This window comes from Corapipo altera, unplaced genomic scaffold (genome assembly GCF_003945725.1).
Source record: "Corapipo altera isolate COAL_440 unplaced genomic scaffold, ASM394572v1 57, whole genome shotgun sequence".
Taxonomy (NCBI): Eukaryota; Metazoa; Chordata; class Aves; order Passeriformes; family Pipridae; genus Corapipo; species Corapipo altera.
This window is the reverse complement of record NW_020884905.1, coordinates 6,334,606-6,348,841: the sequence shown is the minus strand read 5'-3', so window position 1 is coordinate 6,348,841 and position 14,236 is coordinate 6,334,606.

Below are 14,236 nucleotides of genomic sequence, written 5' to 3'. Positions count from 1 at the left end.
AACTAATCACATTTCATTTTCTCCTGTTTTTTTTTTCTCATGGTCAACACATACCGGCACAGCCAAGGTGTACGATAATCAAAGCCTTCATGGTTGAATAAATTTAATACTCTTGCTTCATCAGTGCAGCGTATTAAAAAGTCCCTTGACATATTTAGCTTGATTGTTTAAGGCATCACTCCGGAGCCACGGTATTACAGATTTCACCTGCAATATGGGGGGCCTTGGCTTTCATTTATCTGTAACATGACATAAGGAATTGGATTGAAATAAGTTTCTTTGAAAAACAAAGCCAATTGATGAAGTCATAATACATTCTCCACAACCTAAGTGGAAAAATAAATGAACATTAATTCGTGTTTGCAATAGCAGCAGCACAAATAACACAGGTATTTGGAGTTGTAAATAAGTAATTCAACAATGTAATGTCATACCAAGTAGATATTTGTTTTACAAACAAATTACAAACAGTTCCACTATGTTTAAAATATTAACTTGCTTTTCTATGGCATAATTTTGTTACTAAAAAATGCACGGTCAGCTCCTGTAATTCCTATGTGATTCCAGCTTGAACCAAGTCTTTCTCCTCCTTTAGCTGGCAAGAACGCTGGGCACCGGAGGAGCCCAGGGCTGAGCAGAGCAGGAGCTGGTGCTGATGTGGGGTAAGGATCCATCCCAGCTCCAGGGCCCAGAGGGCAGGAGGGGGCTCCTGCATCAGGCACTGAACAGCCAATTCAACCCACTGAGCTGCTGGACCACTTAAACTACTTCAAGCAAAAAATGTCAGACTTCTGGTCCGTGATGGACACAGGTTTAGCTAAATTAGAAAACACCAAAGCAAAACTGCTGATTTTCTAGTTAAGGTTTCTGCATTCAAAGCCAGAATGCAATTGGAGAAAAATGTTTTCAGCAGCACTGGAGACGAAATCCAAGAGCCTAAAGCAAATGCTCGGATCGCTGATAAATTCAAATGAAGCCTCTATGTTAAAGGCTAGGTTGCAACTTATATGAAATTCAATTAAAGATAAAATATCTATTTTCCTGACCTTGCTAATAGAGTGGCTAGTAATGACCTTGCCAATAAGTCCAAACTTGCTTTAGGATATATCCAAGGGTGCAGATTTTCCTGTCATTAGTAAATCAATTTGTATTCCACTGCGCCACCAGAATTGTCTTGGTACACCTGTGACAGAAAGTAAAAGGATACAGTATTGGAATGTCTCTTAATAGTGTTTTTCCAAGAACAGATTCCCTCTAGGATGGGAACAGGGATTTGCAATCCAGCTGTCTTTTCTCTATCAATGCCTCAGTAGCAGGATACCGCCCTCTCCCCTGGGCACGGGTGGGATCCCCAGTGACAGAGCAGCACCAAAGGTTCTCAACCCGTGAAACACTTTCAAATGCTGAAAAGGTAGAGAAACAAATAGACCCCACCCTCTCCCCACATCTCAGCGGGGCTTCTGTCCTCTCTCTCCTTTCAATGCAGGAGTGCAGAGCTGAGGGGCAGTTTGGGGACTTCACCAGGATCTGGTGTCCAGATCCCTGGAAAACAGCATCAACTGAAAAGGAGAAGTGCAAGTCTCCAGAGCAGCCTGTCCTGGGCTCTGAGGATTCTGTTGGGAAGATGGGGAGGGCATGTACTGGCCTTGAATGGCTCAAAGCCTACCCGAATCCATCCACCACTACCCACTACCTAAAGTCTAGTTTTAGCTCTCCTGCTGGAGAAAAAAGCCCCATCTTTGTTTTGTGAGGAGACCTGGAGTGAGGCACAGCCCTTTTTTTCTGGAGGAAAACCATGCCCGGTGCAAAAAAAAACCCCAACAATTCTGCTTCATGCCCTGGTATTTTCAGGTCTCTTGGGTAGCGCAGAGTTCGGGGTCATTTCAGAAGAGATTTCTCATAGAAAGTCTTGAGATCAGATTTTTGTGTTTATACACAAATGTATTCACAGAATCACAGACTGACTGGGTTGGGAAGGACCTTAGAGCTCATGTGGTTCCAACTCCCGTGCCATGGGCAGGGACACCTTCCACCAGACCAGGTTGCTCCAAGCCCCATCCAACCTGTTCTGGGCTGCCTTGTCTCCCTGTCCTCCCTGGGCCTCAGCAGACACCACTTCCCAAAACACGTGGAAATGGCCAAAGATCACTAGCGTAGCCTCACACCTGGGCATGGCCCTGTGAGCACCTGCAAAGGAAAGGATTCACACCAGAGCTGTGCAGGAGGCAGCTCCCAGTGAGAGGCAGCACAGTGTGTGTCAGCTGAGGGTGGCACAAACCTTCAGCTGCGAGTTAAAAGGGCTATTAAGTAAAACACTGAGCTGATAAAAAGATATTTATTGTTAGTATGGAGTCTATTACTATGTCATTAGTAATAATAACACTCAGATAATGAATTGAGCTTTTCTCCTAATGACTTGGGGTGTGGAATCATTCTTTCTAACTTCCGTTCTTCAGAAGAACACTCACTAGGCAATTAATATTGTCACTGGCATACCGAAGATCCTAACCCCACTGTGATTAGAGCAAATGAATAATTTGCCATTCAGATGCACCGAGAATAAAACTAGAATATGACTGAGAACAAAATTCCTGAGTAGCAAGCTGTAATAATTAACACACAGCAGAGAAGTCGGGGAACAGTTTAGAAAGACCTGATCTGAAGTCTCCTCAAGGGACTAGGAAGGGTTTCCCCTTCCCTCCCCTCTCTTTCCCTCCTTTTCCCTCCCCTCCCTTCCTCTATGTGGAACACCCAAAATACAAGGAGGAAATACCTGCCCAGCAGAATTCCCATAGAAGGGGAGTCAGGGCAGAGGGGGATAGAGCAGAGGATCAGTAGGGCCCCACCAGTGCTGGGGTCCTGCCAAGTCACTGCCAGCTCACGTGTCCTGTGCTTTGGTGTCACTGCTGACAACAACCCTTGTTTTGGTAAGACAGAGCTGGACTGCAATATTTCATGGAGTTTTTGCTGATAATTAAGGTAAGAGTTGGTACCACAGTCCAGGTGCCCCTTTCAAATTGGGTTCCTACACCTGAGGTCCTACAGCCACATCCTGCAGAGGTGATGGCACTTCCCACTCCTGCTATACCCACTGTGAATTTTACTTCAAAACCAAGTGAGTTGTGAGAAGCTTGAACTAATCTCCCATAATTCAGATTTCTTCCAGTATCTAAAGGGGGCCTACAAGGAAGTCAGAGGGAGATTAAGAGAGGGACTCTTCATCAGGAACTAGTGACAGGACAAGGGGGAATGGCTTTCCACTGCCAGAGGCCAGGGTTAGATGGCATATTGGGTAGAAAGTCTTCCCTGCAAGGGTGGTGAGGCACTGGCACAGATTGCCCTGTGGCTGCCCCATCCCTGGAAGTGTCCAGGGCCAGGTTGGATGGGGCTTGGAGCAACCTGGTCTAGTGGAATGTGTCCCTGCTCATGGCAGGGGGTGCAATGAGATGAGCTCTAAGGACCCTTCTAACCCCAACCATTCTATGATTCTACAATTATCTAGTAGAAGGTCAGGAAGATGGTTCCCCAGGAACAGCCAATCCCCCTTGTGCCAGGGGCTGTGTGAGACCAGGAGTCCCAGCCATGCTCTGGAAGCCTCCCAGGTAGGGCCCCGGGCAGCCCCCTATTCTGCAGCTACCTGGTTTCCTCCTCCCAGACATCTTCCCTCCACAGGGACACCTATGGCTTTTCTTATTCTCCTCCACTTGCTTAAAGCTCCTTGAACTGATCCATCCTCCCAGGGGAGGTGAATAGTTAAAAAATAAATAAGCAACCAGAATTATGTGGGAGAGAAAAAAACCCCACATGTAACATTTATTGTGGAGAAAATGAGTATTAAAATACTTTTGACAGGAAATTAAGGATGAATCAGTAATGGAATTGTGTTTTTGAAATAACAGTGGTAGGTTAACACCAGTCCCGAGTCTGGAAAACAGGATTGAAATGGATCAAGGGGCACCTGGGACAGTAAAAGATCTTTAAGGAATAAATGAAGATCCTCATATCTCAGCACATGCCTCACGTTCTGCTGTCAGAGACAGAGGGGAGGAGCTGGTTGTGTGACACACTATGGGCAGAGGGACACTCAGCTCCTATATACACACAATTTTGGGTGTAAACCTTTCTGGTTTGTATTCTCAAGACTTGTTTCAGACCTCTTGGGCCATTACCCTCCCAGGCTGGCTCTGCCTTGAGGGGGGACTCCTCACTCAGCCTGGCAGAGAGCAGGACGTGTATTTCCTGAACATTAGTTTGTAAATGGAGCCTGAAGTGTTGGTTATGTCCCATAAACCCCAAATAGCCCAAAGAGATTTAGGTGAGGAGATTTTCCCAGCTCAGCCCCGTGGGGAGGGCACGTAGGGTGCCTCCTGCATCCCTTGGGAGAGAGGTGGCAGGAGGCGATGAGCCAAGTTCCTCTGTCAGTCATTATTTTATTGCTTTGGGGATTTTATGGTACTTGCCAATACCCTGTTGGGAAACCCATGGCCCCTGGGGAGTGTATTTAATATAAAAGCACCTGAACTGAACCAATGTGGGCTGTAACAGCGAGAAGTGCCTCTCTCCCCGCACTGTTCCACAGCCCCATCAGGCAGGACACATACATCCCATCCCAAATATCTTACACATGAGTGAGGGCAGACATGGGCTGTCTCATATCTGGTTTGGGCTTTCTCTAATCGTTCTCTGGAACGGTGGGAGGGATAAAGGCTGGAGCCCAGTGTTCACCTGTTGCTGATGCCATTCCATGATTCTGTGACTCTGACTCTAAACACCTTTGCCTGTCAGCCATACAGCCCCATTCCCTGGGGTTTGGACAGGCTGCAGAGACATGGTCCCATTCCCTGGGGTGGGGACAGGGATACAGGGGACACAGCCACATTCCCTGGGGTTTGGACAGGCTGCAGGGACACCGACTGAATTTTTGCAGCAAGGACAGACTCATTGCACACCACACTCCCATCCCTTCTGGAAATGGATTTGTGTTGTGACATTTTCTCTCCTTGCTACAATTTTTGTCACTGCAAGGAGGTATCTGGGGTTGTATTGTCTCATTTTCACATTGCCATGCCATACTCTGTTGACCTTTTTAATATTCAGTATTTTGAATGGTTGACCATTGCACTCCTCCTCTTCCCATTAAAGGGGAGCCCAACCTGTTGCAAAGGACTGGGGTGACCAGGCAATTGAAATGAAAAATTCTGAAAAGGTCAGATGAGTCCAGCACTCCATATATTTCACAAAATGTAAGAGCTATTGAAATTTGTGTGCCTTCTCTCTGTGACAAAGGCTGTTCCAGCAGCAAAAATAAAAATAGGTACAACATCAATCCAGTGTTCTGCTAACAGCAGTGCTGGAAAAACCGTGGGGCTGTATAATTTCTCCCATTGTTATTATGTTTTTTAGCTTCTGCTCTTCTTTGGATGGATTATTGCAAAAATGTAGCAGAAAGCTTAATTTCCATTTGATTCAGGAATCTGTTTGTGGTGCTGCTCAGGCTCCTGGCATTTTGGAGAGACTCCTCAGCCGTCTCTTGATAAAAAGGTAAAACTCATTCAAATAAGAAACGTACTTTTTTTTTCTGCTTCTTCAGCAACTTCAGAAACATTTTCAACCCCATGTCTGCATCCACATTACCATTATCAATGGGCATCTGCTGCTCATTGTCCCCTGCATAAACAGCCCACTAAAGCCCTGCTGCTGGGCGAGAGAGGAGAGGGAAGGCTGGGAGCAACAGAGATTCTAAAAATGCTATTTGGAATTTAATTTTGAAATTGTACTTGGCACATTTTGCCCCGATGATCAAACATGAATCTCCATCTTTTGCTTGGGTTTTGTTTTCAATTGCTTTATTTATCATTATTTAATGGCATATCAAGACTATTACTATTCTGATCTCAGGGATTTAAAAGTAAAATATAAAATCATAGAATCATAGGGTTGTAAGGGAACTTAAGGATCATCTGCATCATCAAAAGACCTTGAAGATCATCTGGATTATCAATCCAAAGCTAATTCCAAGCGTGCCATCCCGTGTTCTGTGGCATGGCCTGCCAGCCCCAGAGAGGTTCTGGTAGTTGGCTGAACCAGGTCACATCATTTTTCTCAGGTCAGCCCAAAAAAGAGCAACAAGGTTTGCTGGTGCCTTTCCTTTTCCAAGACAGCAGGTACAGAGAAGGTCATGGGCTGAGAGGTTCCTGTGCTCTGCAGAAATGGTCCCACGCAAAGGCAAGTTACACCCCTGCAGCTACAGGTGCTTTAGAAATCAGAACAGAAGGAATAAATATTGTTACCACTTAAATTTGTCCATTTATCAATACTATTGATAAACCTCCCACCAGGGGAGGTTCAGGTTGGACATCAGGAGGAATTTCTTCCTGGAAAGGGTGGTCAGGCACTGGAAGGGGCTGCCCAGGGAGGTGGTGGAGTCCCCATCCCTGGAGGTGTCCAAGGAATGACTGGACGTGGCACTCGGTGCTCTGGGCTGGGTGACAAGGTGGAGATCAGACACAGGCTGGACTTGATGGTCTGGGAGGGCTTTTACAACATCAGTGATTCTGGGATTCTATTTTGTTCCTCAAAATGTCCGATGTTCCCCAAAGCAAACGAACATCAACAAAATCCTCCTTTTTACAGGGCGCACAATCAGCTTTGCTCCAAATAGCAGAAATATTGCAGACAAGTTTCCAAAACTCCTAATTCCTCTCCTCCCTCTTTCTCCCAAGACTTTTCCTTGAAAGGAAGAGGAATTATGTACCATGAGAACCCAGAATAAAACCCACAAGTCACAACTGCACCCAGCACAACCACCACAATGTGCTTCCACTCTCCCTTAGATACACATTCTGAAGATTTACCTCATTTCCGTTTGTATTTCCCTAATGAAACTATTTTCCTAATGAAATAAGTCTCAGTCTCAGCCAGATTTCCCAATGGGAATAGACTTCAATAAAATATTCAAAGCCCAGAGTGCAGGAGTGCTGTGGTGGCAGCGCTTCTAGAAACAGAGGGGATGATCCCTGGGGAATGCCATGCCCATACCAGAGCAGGGACAGCCCTGCCACAGGGATTACAGTGCCATCAGCACCTATGGCATGTGTAGGAGCATCCAAACCAACTGGGAATGAGGCACCCGAGTTTGTGTCCTGAGGAACTGCTGCTGTCTCTGGCCACCAATGAAACCCTATTTGAATTATTTTAGAGTTTTCCTACACCCAGCCCAGCACCACTGTACTAGTCCTAGCTGGAAAAACCTGCATATTTACCACCTCTTTTCTGCCAAGATCGCAGAACTGACCCGAGCTATAGAACAATGTGGTTAAAGAAATCACCGGAGCATGTTAATCAGTGAAAATGCTCTGTGCTACAAGAAGCAACACACAGTGCCTGCGCCTGAGTGATTCAGTACACAAACCTCCAAGACACATTTTTAACCTTCATTTTCATTTTACTATTTAAGTGCCTTCAGCTTTTCCTTTTAGTCACCCTTTACCATGTTAGAAGAAAATGATTTTTCTCTTCTCCTTTCAAACGCATCGACGTGGGGTCTCTTTCTTCAGCAGAGATGATCTCAGAAATTGGTTTTATCCTCACTTCCCAGGATGTAAGTTGAAGAGAAGCTTTGCCAGCTGGCAAAGGGTCTGTCTCCTATGGAAAACAGACACTTCGGCTAATTTCTGCAGCACAGCATCACTTACTGTGATGATTCCTGAAGCTCTCGGCAGCCTCAGCTCCTGTAATCCTTAGCAAATGGGACATCTCTACCAACGGGCAATGACGTGTTATTCCCTAGTCAGAATGAGATGCTGATGGTCACACTGCTGTGTCCCAAGTCCCATCCCAGCCTGCCCCAAGGAGAGGTGCTGGGCTCCCTGCTCCAGGCCAGACGGCCCCAGCACACAGTGATGCTCATCAGCAGTTAATGCTGCAGGCAGAAGACACAGCAGTTTGAAATGGTTAATTCCCATTCCATAATCATGGTTCCCATCACATGAGCCTGATTAGCATAAGGAAACAGAGGAGAAATCAAAACACAGAGAAGAATTTTCTAAGAAACAGATTTTCTCTTCCCTTAGGAATTTAAAGAACAATAAAAGAACCCATGACAGCAGCTCTGCACTCACCCCTGCACACAGTTACTGCATGCTAACAGTGCTCACAGGAGTCAGTGAGACATTTCATCTCTTTCCTTGGCACAGGCAAATTTCTTAATAGGATGTGAGCTCAAGTCCCAGTAACAGATAAAACACACTAACCATTTTTTTCCTTTGACACCTTTTCCAATTATATTTTTAAATCTTCTTTGAATTCATTACATTCTGTAATCCTGCCAATTTGCATCATTTACTGCCATGCCTTCCCTTTGGAGGAAACTCTCCTTGCACGCTCACCGCTGTGAAAGGTACAAAAGGCAGAAACATTCAGATCATCTCTCCAAAGTGGTTTCCAAGGCATTTCCTACTCCAGTTTATTTTTCCTGCACTCAATGAAGAGTGATCAGGAAGAAACATCAATAACATGCTACTGTACAAAAGCATCTCCAAGCAGTTGTAGTTATTTACTGTCTGGGCTTCATTGTACTCACACCCCACCCCATTATGGGAAATTACCTCTGCTTTGACGTACATGCTCAAAAAATGAAGGGCAGTTAATCACGACCCAAAAAGGACACAGGCTGTGCCTCTCAGGGCACAGGGCAGTTAATAAGGATCACTCCATCCTAACTGCAGAAGATGTCTTGCAGCTCCGTAACCCACTGCTTTGGATATGCTCCCTGGGAGATGGTCAAATCAAGCATTTACTTTGTTGAGGCACTGTTACCATTCAGATACGGCAATTAATGCCTGCAAACAGCTGTCTTAATTTAGTGTTGATGGCTACTACCAGCCCTAACTGTTTATGGTTAAAATGAAATTAAACACCTTTAATAGACTGCAAAGAAAAAAATAAAATGCTATTGACAACCTGCAAGTTCTCCAATGCCAAACACAAATTATGGGCACGACCTCTTTCTCTTTTTATTAATTGAATGCTGAGCTTAAAGCACAGTCCTGGTAAACATTTCTGAAGTCGCTCCAGCACCAACACTGGGCAGGCTGTGCAAAGTAAGAGCTGAAAAAGCAAATGGCCACTGCACCTCTTGGGGTCCATGTGGTTCATGTCAACCCCATGTTTGGTGTTCAGTTGTACTGGGGTCACATTTCATACATTTATTAAGGTACCTGCTAAACTGCTAGAGTGTGGCAGACAATCACAAACAAGATGAAATATTTACTGTTCTTTTTTAGAGATTGGAGATGGGAAAGAAAACACTTTATTTCACTCTTGTGGTTCCTCCCCATCATTTCCATTCAAAAATCACTATGTATTTCTGGATGGTCATTATACAAAGAAGGCTGAATTTCTACCCTGTGCAAAAGACAACACCACCTCTGTCTCCAGCACTGGCCAAGCCTCTGGAGTTTGAGGAAAAGCTTTCAAGTAGATGGGAATTCTCATTTTCCCCAATAACTTTCTAGGACAAGAGTTTTGTAGAAGTAAGGAGTTAGATGAACCTCCAATTGCCTCAAAAAGTCAAAAAAATTTACAATACATCCTTGTGCTTGTTTTCACTTGGTGATTGATTTCTGCCTTTTAAAATGACAAATCTTGACATTTTTAGGAGAATACTCATAAGAGTTAAGATGATGAATCACAGCATCACAGAAGCTGAATTTAATAGTTGTAAAATACCTGTGTGAGGGCAACACTCACCTATAACCATTGAAAGAACATTTAGAACCCCATAGTGGTATGGGTTGGAAGGGACCTTAAAGCCTATGTCATTCCAGCCCCTGCCATGGCAGGGACACCTTCCACAGGTTGCTCCAAGCCCTGTCCAAGCTGGCCTTGGACACTTCCAGGGAAAGGGATGGATGACAGGGTGTTCTAACATACCCCTCCTAGAACTGTGCATGGAGATTCACCCCTGGAGTGGTGACACCCCTCAAGGTCACTTCTCAGGGCTGAGCCAAAGATATTTGCCCCCAGACATTGGCATAACTTCAATCTCTACTTGATAATTAGTAAGATGGATTTGAAATTATTGATTTAATAAGTAGTGCACTATAATTGTATTTATCACTTCCTATATTGTGTAGCAGATAATTCTGATTAAGATACTTTATTATAATCATTATAATCATCAATTGAAGAAAGTAATTAATTTTGCATATATTTGGTTTGCCATCCTTAATTCTGTGGGACAAAGTTGTAGAGGGGCTCAGTTACACTTGTATAATCCATTCTAATTTGAAGTCTAATCTTTAGACATTCCAGTCCCAGACCAAATCTGGGACTAGAATTGGATCCAGCCACACCCAGACTCCTTTCTGAGAAGGAGTTTGGGAACCCAGGGGGTCCTTTCTGCACTTCATGGCTCAACAGGAGGGCATCTCTGACAAATTTTGGATGAAGCTTCCATTCTTCCCATGACAGTGTTGCTTGGCTCTGGTACCTAGGACCTCTCAGTACCAGCTTTACCCACTCACACGGAGTGGTGGATGGTGGGAACAGCTTCCAGCATGGCTGCATCCCTCCCTCCAGTGACCCAAAAGCCTGGCTACTATCATTTTTAGAAAAGAAATGACCCTAAAAAAAAAAAAATACATTTCTGCTTAGAAGTAAGAGAGCCAAGGCAGTTATTTTTGTCACAAAATGAAGGCAAAACCTGAGTTTGTGTTCCTCCTCTCAGGGCAGTACCTATTCGAAGTCTGCACAGGCTGGTGAGTTGCATCCAACATAGAGACCTCAATCTATGCAGGTCAAACAGGTTTCCCAAAAATACCCACTGTGACCCAGAGCAGTGAGCCTCAGGACAGTGCAGGCTGTCCATGAGTATCACTGTTTCCTCCCTGCAACTGGAGTTTATCACAGACTGTTTGGGGAAAACTGAGACAGGGCACAGGGTGACAAGGGCATGGGTGGATGAGGCCACCATTACTCTGCTGTGTGTGTGTTCATTAACACAGGATCAGCTTTGTCTGTGAGCATCACAGGGGATGTCACTGTTTTCCCAGGCCTCACCAGGACCATCATTCCTCCTGCACCAGTCCTCAGTGTCCCAGCCCAGGACCCCACGGTGTTGCGTACTCTACATGCTGATGGAAAGATGGATTATAACCACCTTCCCAGGACAGGGATGGACCATAACCACCTCCCTAGGACAGGGATGGACCGTAATCACCTCCCTGGGACAGGAATGGACCATAACCACCTCCCCAGGACAGGGATGGACCAAAACCACCTCCCCAGGACAGGGCCAGAGCATAAACTGAGATAAAGCAGATGGGGTGACCAACAGACAACAGACAAGATTATCACAACCAGCCCAGTCAGTCAATAAAACCACCCAACCTCTTTAAACTGAAGAACAGGCACAGAAGTAGGGCCTCAGGGACACCCCACTTTGGACTCATCCGAGTTCCTTCTCCTCTCCCTTTCCTCCAGCCACATCCAATTCTGTCAGTCAGGCACTTCTCCTGCTGTTTCGGGAAGGCATTGTTGCCAAGAGCACACAACCCCCTTCCCTTATCCTCTCTGAGTAGGGGACTGGAAATGGAGATAATTATAGGAAAAGGTTTTCAAACACACGGTTTGTAACTGACACATGCTCAGCTCTTGATGTGTTCCGTGCCTGTTCTCATTAAATTTTATACACAGCAAACCCGAACAAAAAGCTTGTGCAGTGTTAGGGAACAATGATTCCTTTTTGCCAGTAAAAAGGAGATTTATGGGGAAAATCACTTGAATCTGACAGTCACTGACATCAGTTCTTAGTTCATGAAAAGTGAGTGGGACCTGATGGATCCTCTTCTTTTCATCAGAAAGCTGCTGTTTTTCTTGTCTTGGCTGAGAGTGGGAAGTGAATAATGAGCATATTGCTGATTAAAAAAACCCTTACCTTCAACTTTAGCCAAAATTCTCTGCACTTATGACATGAATCATAAAAAAAATTCTGATTACACCCCCCAAAGCATTTCATTAAAAAACATTTTTTCAAGCACCTTTTCTGAAAAAAAAAAATAAAAAATTAGAAATCCCTTCTGTGAGTGCAGCAGTCACAGCAGGGAGGCACAAAAGAGGCTGATTTTGAAAAGGTGTCCCCCATTGTGTTTGAGGGAGGTGAAACCTCCACCCCAGTGTATCCCCAACCCACAGTCAGAGCAGTGCCAACACCCAGCACCAGAGCATTTGTCCAAAGAGCCACTTGCTGGTGTTTAACACCCGTGTGTTGTAGGATCCTCCCTCCTTCCCTTAACAAAACCTCTCTTGGCATGCTGCAGAGGCAGCTTGAGAGACAGGGCTCTGGGCAAGAAAAGAAAGGGCTCTGAGTGAGGAAATTGCCTCTAACAAACCTCCTCCTGTGGAGCAGAGCACCTGAGGATTGCATTCCTCATCCCACCTTGGTGAGCAGCACCGTGCAGCTTCCTGGGAGTGAGAGAGCTTTATTTCACCCTCTTCTGAAGCTTCTCTGAGAGCCCTGACAGGAGCAGGCAACTGCTTCAGTGGACCACAGCTCTACCCCCTGGAACATCCTCTCCTCACAAATAGGTGGGGGAACTAACACAGGGACCTGCTGCTTTCTAGTCATCCTTCCAGCCTTGTCCCAATTAAATAAAGGTCAGCTCCCAAGGCCAGACAGGTGGTGGTTGGATGAGAAGACAAATCAAAGCACACTGTTGTCAGCGCACCAATTCCTCCCCATTTATTTCTGGCTGGTTTCCGAGCAATTTACTCGGGGCACGGACAGAAAGACAGCCATGTCCAAATGGAGCTGTTGGAACAGCTGCTGGGTTGTGCTTTCTGACTTATTCCTAGAAATGGCTTTTGCAGGGAGAGCTCCATTTCTTTCCTATTATACTGACAATATGTGCCAAATTAGTCGGATTTTTGTTAAGCTACATTGTAGCAAAAATAAATTTCTCCACTGTATTCCTGCATAGATTTGGCAGAAACTCAAAACACTACCCCAGTTTTATAGGTGAAAACCACCCAAAACTCCACTTCGTAAAGGTTGTGTTCAGGATGGAGAGTCCAAGCTGGGCACTGCAGATTTCCAGGGCTGCATAGAGTGTGAGCATTACCTTGAAAAGTCAACTCCACCTCCTACCCAGAGAGAAGAGAGCAAGGAGAAAGGAAGGTGTTGCTTATGGTCCTGAACCCACCTTTCTGAATTCCTCTTCTGAGACAGAAATGAATTCCCAAAGTTCCTGTTCCTCACTCACATATCAGAATCAGCATTTCACACTTTTTCTACACCAGACACTACCAGACCCCTCCTGTCATTGCTCTAGTGGCCAAAATCTCTTGGACTAACTTCTCCTGCAATATCTGGGGACTTTTCTGAGGCTAAAGGGAGATTCTGGGACACCCCTGGGAGAACTCTTTGACAGTAACATGAGCTGTAATGAAAGACTGCAGCTCCCAGGAGCACCATTTGCCCTCTGTCCAGGGATGTGTTGGCAGGGATGTGGATGCTGTGCTCCAGCTGGCCTCGGACATCCCACAACACACCAACAGGAGCTGTAGGGAGGAGCATGTCCTGGCAGGTTTGGGCACTTCTCTACATTTTACACAATTGCACCTTTATGCATCAGGAAAAAAAAATCAGAAGAACTGATCTTACAGAAGATTTGAACTTCTCTGGTTTGACACCTTGATTTCAGAGTCACTGGAATTCTTTAAGTCTTCAAGGGAGGTAAACAGTTCCTTTGGTCACAGTGCATTGCAAGCAGCAGGGCTGCCAGAGCTCAAGAAGCATTTGGATGATACTCTCAGGCATCTGGTGTGACTCTTGGGGATGGTCCTGTGCAGGGCCAGGAGTTGGACTCAATGATCCTTATGGGTCCCTTCCAACTGGGCATATTCTGTGATTCTGTAAAATGGCTTTGTCTTGAACTCACACCTGCTTGGGGCAAACACACAATTTGTCAGTTTGCAGCATGCAAGAAGTACAGATGTTTTATACACACATAAAGACAAGGGTATGAAAAAAGCATGTGTAGTGGCCTTTCTGCAGGAAGAGCCTTAATGGACCTGTGACGTGTGAATGACTACTGAGTGTTGGAAATGGGAGGAGTTTAGGGTCCAGTAACAGCCTTGTGCACCTCAGCAGCCCTCATGGTACCAGCCTGGGAGCCCTGCTTGGCCCAGACCATCCCACCGCCCCAGGAGGACACGGCTCCCTGGGCTCCTGCCT